Source organism: Sapajus apella, unplaced genomic scaffold (genome assembly GCF_009761245.1).
Source record: "Sapajus apella isolate SASKATOON/1434 unplaced genomic scaffold, GSC_monkey_1.0 scaffold35, whole genome shotgun sequence".
Lineage (NCBI taxonomy): Eukaryota > Metazoa > Chordata > Mammalia > Primates > Cebidae > Sapajus > Sapajus apella.
The window spans coordinates 12,254,120-12,264,653 of record NW_022436975.1 but is presented as its reverse complement, the minus strand read 5'-3'; the positions used below and the strand labels follow the sequence as shown (position 1 = coordinate 12,264,653).

The 10,534-nt window shown below is 47.1% G+C and overlaps 1 pseudogene; it reads right to left on the bottom strand.

Annotated features, from left to right (window-relative positions):
* Positions 1-6,016: 6,016 nt before the first annotated feature.
* Positions 6,017-10,032, bottom strand: LOC116563425 (annotated as a pseudogene).
* Positions 10,033-10,534: the final 502 nt, after the last annotated feature.

Below are 10,534 nucleotides of genomic sequence, written 5' to 3'. Positions count from 1 at the left end.
GGCCCGCACCTCGGGAAGATGCTAGGGAAGATCAGAAGAATCCAAGCACTACTTGCTGACTGGAAGAAAACAGCAAAAAAGGAAAAAAAAAAAAAAAAAAAAAAAGACCGATTCCAGTGTTGCTCCCCACCCCCATCCTTTCTTCTTCCAAAGAGCCTTCTGTTCAGAGAAATTAAAGGACTCTGATAGCAGATCACAAATTCAGGACAGAAAAGCTCCACTATGTAGCCAGAGACTGTATTGTGGGTGACCAGACGTTGGGCACTTTTTTTGCTTATGAACTTTTGGACACCATTCGAATAAAAGACTATTTGTTCCTGGACAAACACCAGCAAAGAAGCTTTTAAGAGGAGGGAATATTTTTGTTTTGCATTTTCTCTTTGTGAAAAAAAAAAAATGAGAGAGTGAAAGAGATAGAGAGATAGAGACACTTGCTCTACTTACTTTGCACATAAAAGAACTTAGACTAATTTGTTTACTATTGCTGGAGATTCATGTTTACAAGTTCCTGCAGCATTGTGGTAAAAGAAATGCTATTTTTAAAAAGTAAAAACCCACACGAGCCTCCATATTCAGGGTTCTTCTTCCCCTTCCTGCCTTCCTCACTCCCCACTTTCATTTCACAGCTGGCCACAAACACTGAGCCAAGTCGAAGCTCAGGAGGCCCTTGTCTTTCTCTCTCAGGCTCCTTTCTGACTTCCTTCTAAAAGGCTCATACCTGGATTTGGAAGGCAATCTCTAGTCCAAGTTCAGTGGACTTCTACTTTCCACAAAAGTCACACCCCACCTGTGCTCCTTTTCAGCAAACCAAACTCCTGGCAGACCTGAATACACACCCTAGGTTTCAATCCCCCACCCCTTGCAGTTTTCATTTTCCTTATATAAGGGGACCGTTTCTGAAATCAAGCTAGCAAGATGTTGAATAATGTCCTTTTTAAAAGAGGGTGTGTCGTAACTGGGTCACTAACTGTGTGACTAATCACGGGTGCCTGTAACCACAGCGACTGTGGCTTCAACCTGACTTGGTCATTTGTAAACCACAAAATGACCCAGCCATCTGCAGGGGCTGCTGGCTCGGGAGCTCCCGGCTCTTCCCAGGCCTGTCCCCTCCTCACCCACAGGAGCAATGGGAGCAGCCTGGGACCACCCTCCCGTTGCCCCTGCACTGGCAGCATCTGGGAGAGATCTCCTCACTTCAAACCTCTTCTTACTCAAGTCTTTACAGGCTTGTGTTGCAGAGACAACCGCAGCAGGCATTGGCAACAGCTGCTCTCCGGCCTGAGCTCCATTTAGCAACACCAAACCCAAAGGAGAAAAGGAGGGGGTCTGGAATAAGTTTCTTTTCAAGAAAAAAAAAAAAAAAAAACCTGGAAAGGTGGCCTGAGAGAAAACTTCCCCCAGCTGGTTTAGGGCTCTTTGCTATGCCTAATACTTATTCATTGCACTAAAACTTGATAAAATCCATAAAATTTTCCCCAGTCACTAACGCAACTTAAGGAACTTTCAAGACAGGACTATCCTTTGCCCCAGGGTCCGCAAATGTATCCTAAGTTAGGAGCACTAAGGCTGCAGTGCCTCAAGGCGGGTCCCTCCCAAGGATGGCCCAGATTGGAAGCAATGCAAGGAGGAACAATTAACAGCTTACTTTCTCGAGACCCAAGTTCATTTTGGTGGGTCCTGCAGCACTGTAAGAAAAGCCTTAGGGCCAAGGGCCTTATTTGCTTGCAATTGAGGAGGATGATGGGTGGTAGTGGTGGGGAAGATCTGCTCTTGCTACCTCTCAGCAGGAACCCTCCAACCCTTCTCTCTGAGAATGGCCACTTTTTTCTTCATGGTCTGGGTAAAATTGGTCGAAGGTACACAAAGGACTAAGCAACCTTTCTTTCAGCCCCACCCCCTTACCTGTGTTCCCCCTATTTCCTTCACCATCAATCCCACTTTTTCTTTTCTTATCACATTAATTCAGGAGGGCAACTGCTTCTATCCTGGGAGGGAAAAAGTTTTCTCCAAAAGGACAGACGGAAGCAACAAATGGGAAGGAAACTGACAACGCTTGTGAAATCCCAAACCGGATTGGTAAGAACAACATCATAAATTATGGATCCCTCCAGCCGCCTCCGGCCTGTCACTACGTGGTCTGTCTCCACGGCCCTGCCCGGCGCGGGCGACACTTGTCCATGAGCGCGGGTCTCTGGGGCCTCAGATGTCCCCGCCCGGCCTGGCCACAGCGCCCGGCGAGGTGGCCCAGACTAGGGTGGCGGGGGCGGCTGGGCGCTCAGCCGGGAGGGACACGCCAGCTGCGGGGACGATGCCCCCCCAGCCGGCAGAGCACAGGCTCACCATTGTTCCCGGAGACCCCCGTGGGAACACCCCGAGCTGGCCTGGGCGCTCCGGTCCGAGGGGCCAGGGATGAAGAAGGGAATGCGAAGGGCGTCGGGGTGGGCGGGCGGGCGGAGAGGGTGAGGGGTGTGCCCGCCACCCCGGGGCGCACCGGGCCCGCTGCCTAGGTGGGCGGCGTGGCAGGACCCCAGGCAGCATGCGACATCTGCGCGAGAGCGCGGGGGCGGGAGGGGACGTCGTCACACTCAGGACGCCCATCTGGACCGGCTTTCCTCCCGTGCCAGAAGCGAGGAGGGAGAAGTCAAGGTTAAACGCTGCGGTGGGGCTGCGGGCGGGCACTGGCGGGGGCGCACAAAGCTGCCGGCCCCTCCGCCCGCACCCAGGTCGACGCACGCCGCCCCCGGCCAGCCGAGAGCCCCGCGCAGGCTCCTGTGGCCCCACCTTGCCCTTTGTCTTTCCTCCAGAGCAGATGTGCTGTGACCCCTGCAGCATTCGGGCTGTCAGGATTAAAGGAGCCTCCACTCTGTTTCGAAACTGCAACTCTTGTCCCTCAGACCACCTCAACTCCACCTCTTGTTTTGTTTTTGTTTTGTGTTTTTGGTCACAAGTCAACCACTCATCATAAGGTGGGCAAACCCCTCGGTCCACATTTAAATTTGTTTGTGTGACAAATTGGCCTGCCGTTCTGCCCTCTTAGCGACTGTAACCAGCACCAGAGAAACAATGAATTACGAGATTAAAGTTACGGAAAAACGACTCATCCTGCAGATGTTGTCTGCTGAAGGCTGCTCTATGGACAAATATGTAAAGGGTCTTTGTGTGTTTGTGTGTGTGTGTGCGTGTGTGTGTGTGTGCGCGCGTGCGCGCCTGTGTGTGTGTGTGTGTGTGTGTGTGTGTGTGTGTGTGTGAGAAAAGCCAACAGCCTCACATTTGTTCTTTGGTAATTTGTCTTCAGTATGCTTCCCCCCACCCACCCCCATGACGAAAGGTCAATTATCAGACTCAAAAATAAGCAACCTTATCTGGCAAGCCTGTACTCCCAGAAACGAATGGGAGAACTGGGGTTTCTCATGGGGCAGAGAAAAGGGAACTCCAAATCAAGCTGAATTGTGTGTGAGTCAGGCTCTGGAGAAAATCGTGGGTAAAGGAAATGTGGGGGGCGGTTTCCTGGATTTCTCTTGCAGGAAGAAACCACCGAAGGGGAGGGAGGGCTGCTGGGGGAAGAAGTGAGGGAGGGGCGGAGGAGGAGAGCGTGGGCCGGGAAGGGAGGGAGAAGGGCCTCCTTAAGGCCGAGGGAGAGGGGCGGGGTAGATCGGTAGGAAGGCCGGGGCTTTCTTTGTTTAGTTGGTGTGAGCTGGGGCTGGGCTCAGTGAATGCGCCTAAGTGTGCACAGCGCGGTCAGCTGCCCGGCGAGGTAACAGCTGGCACCTGTGCGCGAAATGCAGCCTGCATTAGCAGCATCATTATTCAGCATTAGAGCATTACAAAGATAATTACTGAGAGTTAGAAAAGCAGAGGACAGAAGGAATTGAAACCCCAGACCCCTTGGCTTATCAAACTCCTAGGTTACAAGTGTAATTTCAAGCAGCTTTGGGAAAGCCACCTCTCAGAGAGCTGTGAGTGTGCCACGTTAAAGAGGGCACTCGGAAGACGCGACAGCTGGAGCCAGTGGCACAGGGGCTCTATTCCAGGTTTCATCCTGGCTCAAGGATCAAATGAGGGTCATAGCCAGGATGTCGAAGGTCATCACACTAACATTTTCTGATCTCCAAAGCAGTTCTCCTTAGACTGTCAGAGCCATCCTTCTTTTATCTAGAATTAAACGGGTCAAATGGAGTAGGTACTTTCGTCTTTGAGTAACAATGATAGCCACAACAATTAACAACTGTCTAACTCTTTTTGTGTCAGACCCAATGGAAAGACTTTTGTGAATTCTCTCCCTCAGTCCTCACAGCAACCTTAAAATGAAGGCATGATTGTTACCGCCATTTGATAGATGAGAAAACTGAGGCTTTGAGAAGAGTCAGCAAAGTTCTTCAGCATTTTGCTCCCACATTTGCTCTGTGGGTCTAGAGCAGCGATCCCCAACCTTTTCAGCACCAGGGACCATTTTGTGGAAAACAAGTATTACACAGATGTCGGGGGATGGTTTTGGGATGATTCAAGCACATTACATTTGTTATGCACTTTATATCTGTTATTATCACGTGTAATATATAGTGAAATAATTATAAAACCCCTCATAATGTAGAATCAGCAGGATCCCTAAGTTTGTTTTCCTGCAACTAAATGGTCCATGTGAGGGTGACGGGAAATAGTGACAGATCTTCAAGCATTCAATTCTTTCTTTTTCTTTCTTTCTCTTTTGTTCTTTCCCTTCTTTCCTTCCTTCCCTTTCTTTATTTCATTCTCACTCTCTCTCTCTCCTCTCTCTCCCCCCGCCCCTTTTTTTTGACAGTGTTCACTCTTGTTGCCCAGGCTGGAAAACAATGGTGCAATCTAGGCTCACAGCAACCTCCACCACCCAGGTTCAAGTGATTCTCCTGCCTCAGCCTTCTGAATAGCTGGGATTACAGGCCCATGCTACCATGTCCAGCTAATTTTGTATCTTTTGTAGAGACGGGGTTTCTCCGTGTTGGCCAGTCTGGTCTCCAACTGCCCACCTCAGGTGATCCACCTGCCTCAGCCTACCAAAGTGCTGGGAATACAGGAATGAGCCACTGCACCTGGCCAGGCATTAGATTCTCATCAGGAGCATGCAGCCCAGATCCCTCACGCACACAGCTCACAATAGGGTTTGCACTCCTATGAGAATCTAGTGCCAACACTGATCTGACAGGAGGTGGGGCTCAGGTGGTAATGGGAGTGATGAAGAGTGGCTGCTAATTGGCAATCCTGGTTCATGGCCCGGGGATTGGGGACCCCTAGTCTAGAGAAGACTCAGGCCTACTGTACCTCTGATTTCCCGTTGGTCAGACAGGAATACAATCCTGCCCTACTGCCTAGAGGTTGAGAAGAACATGCATTTGGTTTTGGATAGCCAGTAAATCTCTTTCCCAAAGCTTGACATGTACACACATTCTCTCTGCATGTATCCTTGTTTGGGTCTGAAGTAAATCTCACAAAAGTAAGTATTGTACCGTATTGTGATTTCTAAAAAAACCCAAAAACCAAAAAACAGTATTTTTAAGAAGCGGCTTCTTTTATGGATTGGCATACTAATTTGATTAGTGAAAAGTATTTCACAAACTGGCTCAGCAAAAAGTTTGCACTTCACACATGTTGTTAACTATGTGGGCAATAACAACGTGAAGAACTTGGGAATCAAAATTAACTTGCCAATAGATTCACTTCCCATCTCCTGACTCAGGCTTGATAGGCCTGAGTCTTCTGTAGACCAGGGGTTCCCCACCCCCAGGCCACAGACTGGGAAATTTTTCTAACAATTTTGTTTTCTGAAATTGCAGTGACTGAAATCAGAGAGGACATTTAATTTCTGGTATACACGTTGAATTTATATTATCGGATTATGATACCAAGGAAGTACTATTATTAGTATAGGTCATAATTATTAATAAAAATGATGAGCATGGACTGGGAAATGATGATGGGTCAGGTATGACACCGAACGCTACACATTCATTATCTCATTTAATCCTTACAGTGAAAGCCCTGGCTTCTACTCCTTCCTTAGTCCCCTCTCCACACGCTAGCTAGGGAGCTCTTTTTTTTTTTCAGGGACACGTGCACTTTACTGAATGCCATTGCAGAAAAGTGTGTGAGGATAAAGGGTTGATACAGGACGAGGAATGGAAGATGGAGTGCACGGAAGACAGGTTATGGGCAGAGCTCCTGGCCTGGGTGCTGCCTCCTATTCTTCGGATGGACTTGGAAGATTAGCACTGGAATGATGATGAACAGAATGGTCATAAGGATGCCCAGAACCAGGGCCCAGATGTTCAGGCACTTGGCAGTGGAGGCACAGGCCTGGACCCCGGTCAGGTAGCCAACCATCTTCCTGTCCCTGGACTTCATGCAGTAGGCAAATGCTGTGAAGTCCAGGCAGCAGGACTTCATGAAGAAGGTGTTGAACAGGGACCAAGGTGACATGGTCGGGCACAGAAGTCTCGCTGCAGATGTGGATCATGGTGGACGTCGCAGGAGCAGGGTTGTGGGGGCCCCCAGCACAGCCACCTCTTACTCCTCCTTGAGCATCTCATAGTTGGGGGGACCAGTGTTTGCAGGAGTAAAGGTTTGGACCATGTGGTTCTTGGTGTCCAGGGAAGATCAGCTGTCAGAAGATCTTTTAAAAATGGGAATGAGGTCAAGTTCTGCCCTTGTGTTAAAGGCTTCCAGTGGCTTCCCGCTGAACTCAGGAAAACTCCAATTGCTTCTCTGGGCCTACAAGCCAGCACCACCTGGACATGCCTACTGCCAGCTGACTCCATTAGCCCACAGCACATGCCTAACCATGCACCACCTGCTTGGGCTTCTTCAGCCTTTAAAGACATTCACACCCCAGGGCTTTTGCACGTTCCCTTCCTCTGCCTGCAATACTTAGCCCTTGCCTAATTTTATGTTTTTAATTCTTCCATTTAAATGTCTCCACCTCAGGTGGAGACATTCTCTCCCTCAAATCAATCAGGTCACCCTTGTAACCCTTTCTTTTTCTTCTTAGTTTAACACCATGTGAAATGATCATTAGCGTTGTCATCATTATTATAATTTTGCTTGCTTACACCTTCATTTTTCTCCCTGATCCCTAAGACCCAGGAAGTCAGGGATAGGCATTGCTCTCCACATATCTTCAATGCATAACACTTTTGGACCCTGCAATAATGTTTGCTAAATTAATAGAGAAGCACCCTCAGAGGTAGACACTATTATTATTATTATTTTTGAAATGGAGTCTCACTCTGTCACCCAGGCTGGAGTGCAGTGGCACGATCTTGGCTCACTGTAACCTCCACCTCACAGGTTCAAGCGATTCTCCTGCCTTAGCCTCCTTCCCAAGTAACTGGGATTACAGGCACATTTCACCACGCCCAGCTAATTTTTTATGTTTTTGGTAGAGATGGGATTTTACCATGTTGACCAGGCTGGTCTCAAACTCCTGACTTCAAGTAATCTGCCCTCTTCAGCCTCCCAAAGTGCTGGGATTACAGGCGTGAGCCACCGTGCCTGGCTGTAGATACTATTATTATTCCCACTTTATAAATGAGGAAACTGAGGCATGAGAACTGGACGTGGGATGGGCACGTGACTATCTCAGATTGCTACCATTGATTGATTGAAACCAAAAACAAAATGATACACACACAAATGATCATGAAAAATGTTAAAATCAAATTGGACTCTATAGAAAATGAACTTACCTTGTGGACAATTGAAATTTACATAAGGGAAATATCTCCAAATATATCAGAGGTTAACACATCAGCTTGCACATTTATTCCAGCCACACGGGTTAACATTAACATATTCTGTGACTCCAGATGTAGTTTCCTACTATTTCTGATTTCTTAAGCGGTTTCAAAGTATTTGAGCACTTGGACTGTTCTCTTCAAACTGTATGGGCAGGTGGGCATTCCATCCAGTCATTTCTGCCCTCATCTAAGGGAACAAGCAGAATGTGGTTTTATTGCACAAGAGTAAGAGCCAATGCAGCCACAAACCCAGTGACCTTCTAGCTACTTTCTGAATCTTTAAATAACTTAGAAACAGCACTCACCCAAGGGAGAGGTGGAATTTAAATTAAAGGAAAAAGGCTGATTTTATGCTTAAATTGCTAAAGTCCCTTCAAAATCAAGTGTCCCCAGTTTCTCCAGACAGGAAGTAGACAGCTTTTTTGTAGCAAGGAAAACACATGGGTCTTATCTCTGTGTTGCTTTCACAGCTTAGATAAACCTGTGTGTCCTACAGAGGAAATGCAACAGGGTTTCAGCAAGAACCTGTGTGCTGTGTGAGAAGCTCCCTCCAGAGAACTGAAATCTTCCGTTTCCTTCCAGCAGGAACCATAGCTGCTGCGTAGGAAAATACAGGAATCTGATTCACATAGAACAAAAACCAACAACCCAGAGGGGTAAGGGGATTTTCCTGAAATATGTGAGTTTCTCTGGTTTCACATGACACTGTGTATGGTTTATGCTTCACGTACCACAGAAGGCTGAAAATGGTCATTTCCTGGCCCCTCTGGAGGTGGTTTTCCAGCCAGGAAAGCATTCTGACTAACCAATCAATGCTTTTTTTTTTTTTTTTTTTTAACTTTGAGTCTCCATGCTACTGAAAGAAAGCCACTTGTCCTTGCAGGGGTGGGGGGAGAGGGTGGGGCTTCAGAGAAGCAACCTCAGGTTGGTCTTGTTATCAATCATCTCTGCCTATTGTGAGAGTTTGAACAGGCAAAACCTACCCACACACATTGGTGTGATACACATTTTCGGTGTGTTACTGAAAGCATAAATGAGACATCATCTGCTTTTCCATCAGATTAGGTTTGGTTTTTAAATATAAATATTCAGACCAAACTGAGATTTTTAGAATTTGTAACATACAAACTTGATTGTGAAAATATACGCAAGAAAGATTATACATGTTTTTAGTGTTTTTAAGTGCAAAACTCGGTTTTCACTGGTTCACTTACTCTTTTTCTTTCTTTTTTTTTTTTTTTTTTTGAGACAGACTCTCACTGTCGCCAGGCACCAGGCTGGAGTGCAGTGGCTAGATCTCGGCTCACTGCGACCTCCACCTCCCAGATTCGAGCAATTCTCCTGCCTCAGCCTCCCGAGTACCTGGGACTACAGGCGCTCGCCACCATGCCCAGCAAATTTTTGTATTTTTTTAGTAGAGACGGGGTCTCACCATGTTGGCCAGGATGGTCTCGATCTCTTGACCTTGTGATCCGTCCACCTCGGCCTCCCAAAGTGCTGGGATTACAGGCATGAGCAGCACGCCTGGGCTCACTTACTCTTTCATATGTTCAAATATATATGCGTGAGCACCAGCGTGTGTACTGAAGGACTGGAGTTTTCAAATCTTGAGACCTCTACACAACATTCAGTGCTGTTACACTTAAACGAGGTTGAAGTTCAGCAGAGGCAGGCAAAGCAGAGGCAGGCAGAGCAGGCCTTCAGTTTGCTTTGGGTTCATAGACACATTGATCATTTCTTCTCTTTTGTGTGGTCGTTGTCAACATTGTCTGTACATGGAGGCACCAGCGGGGTCCATGCAGCCCTTCAGGAAGGGCCCCCTGACATGCAGAAACACTTAGTATACTAGATGCAATCAACTGCCTATTGAAATGATAGACTTTGAGGGACAGTCAGTGAATGCATGGCTTAGAGAAATTTAAGAACCCCAGGCCCACTGGGTGGTGAGCATACATTTTCAGAAAGGCAATATCATGTCACCAAATGGGTTCCCAGGCTGGTCATAGTGAATGAAAAGAACCAGTCTCAAGAAAGGCTCTTCCAAATTGAAATGAGAAACATGGGAACTTTTAGAAAGAGAATTTAATCCAGAAATTGTCACTCCAGCCCTAATATTGTTGGGGAGAAGCCAGGGAGGAGGATAGCCTGACCAATGGCTAAAATTATTATGCGCCCTGAGATGGACCTTTCTGCAATGGAGATGGATACATGAGGCTCTTACGGACAGACACCAGCAGCCACCAGTGTTACACATATTCTTGACCATTTGGCTGGTATATTTTGCACTAAATATGCATGAAATGGACTTATGCTTCACATGTCAGCTTCTTGTGATTTTGATTAAGAAACAGGCAGTCCTAAACCAAATACCTCCAGGTGCCCTAACAAATAATTTCTTGCCCTGAGAAGCCAGGACTAGACCAGAGACTCACTTTGGTAGTACTCCTGGGAGACCAGCCTGACCAGCCAGGTGGCCCCCTATATGACCCCTCTGGCTTCTCTCTAATTCAAACAAACAAATACACTGAAATGAAACCTCAGGACATCACAGGAACCCACCAGAGAGAAAGTGCTCCTTTCTTTACAACACTCATACCAGAGTTACATCTCAAACATCTGATGTTTTCTAACAGGATTCATACCTATTTATCAAAAGGCAGTTATTTTTCAATACAATTTTGAAAAGATACACCCCTAAGTCAAAGTTTCTAAGGATCAATTCCTCCAGGAATAAGTGTTTGAGAAAGAATCTTCCTGAATAGACATAC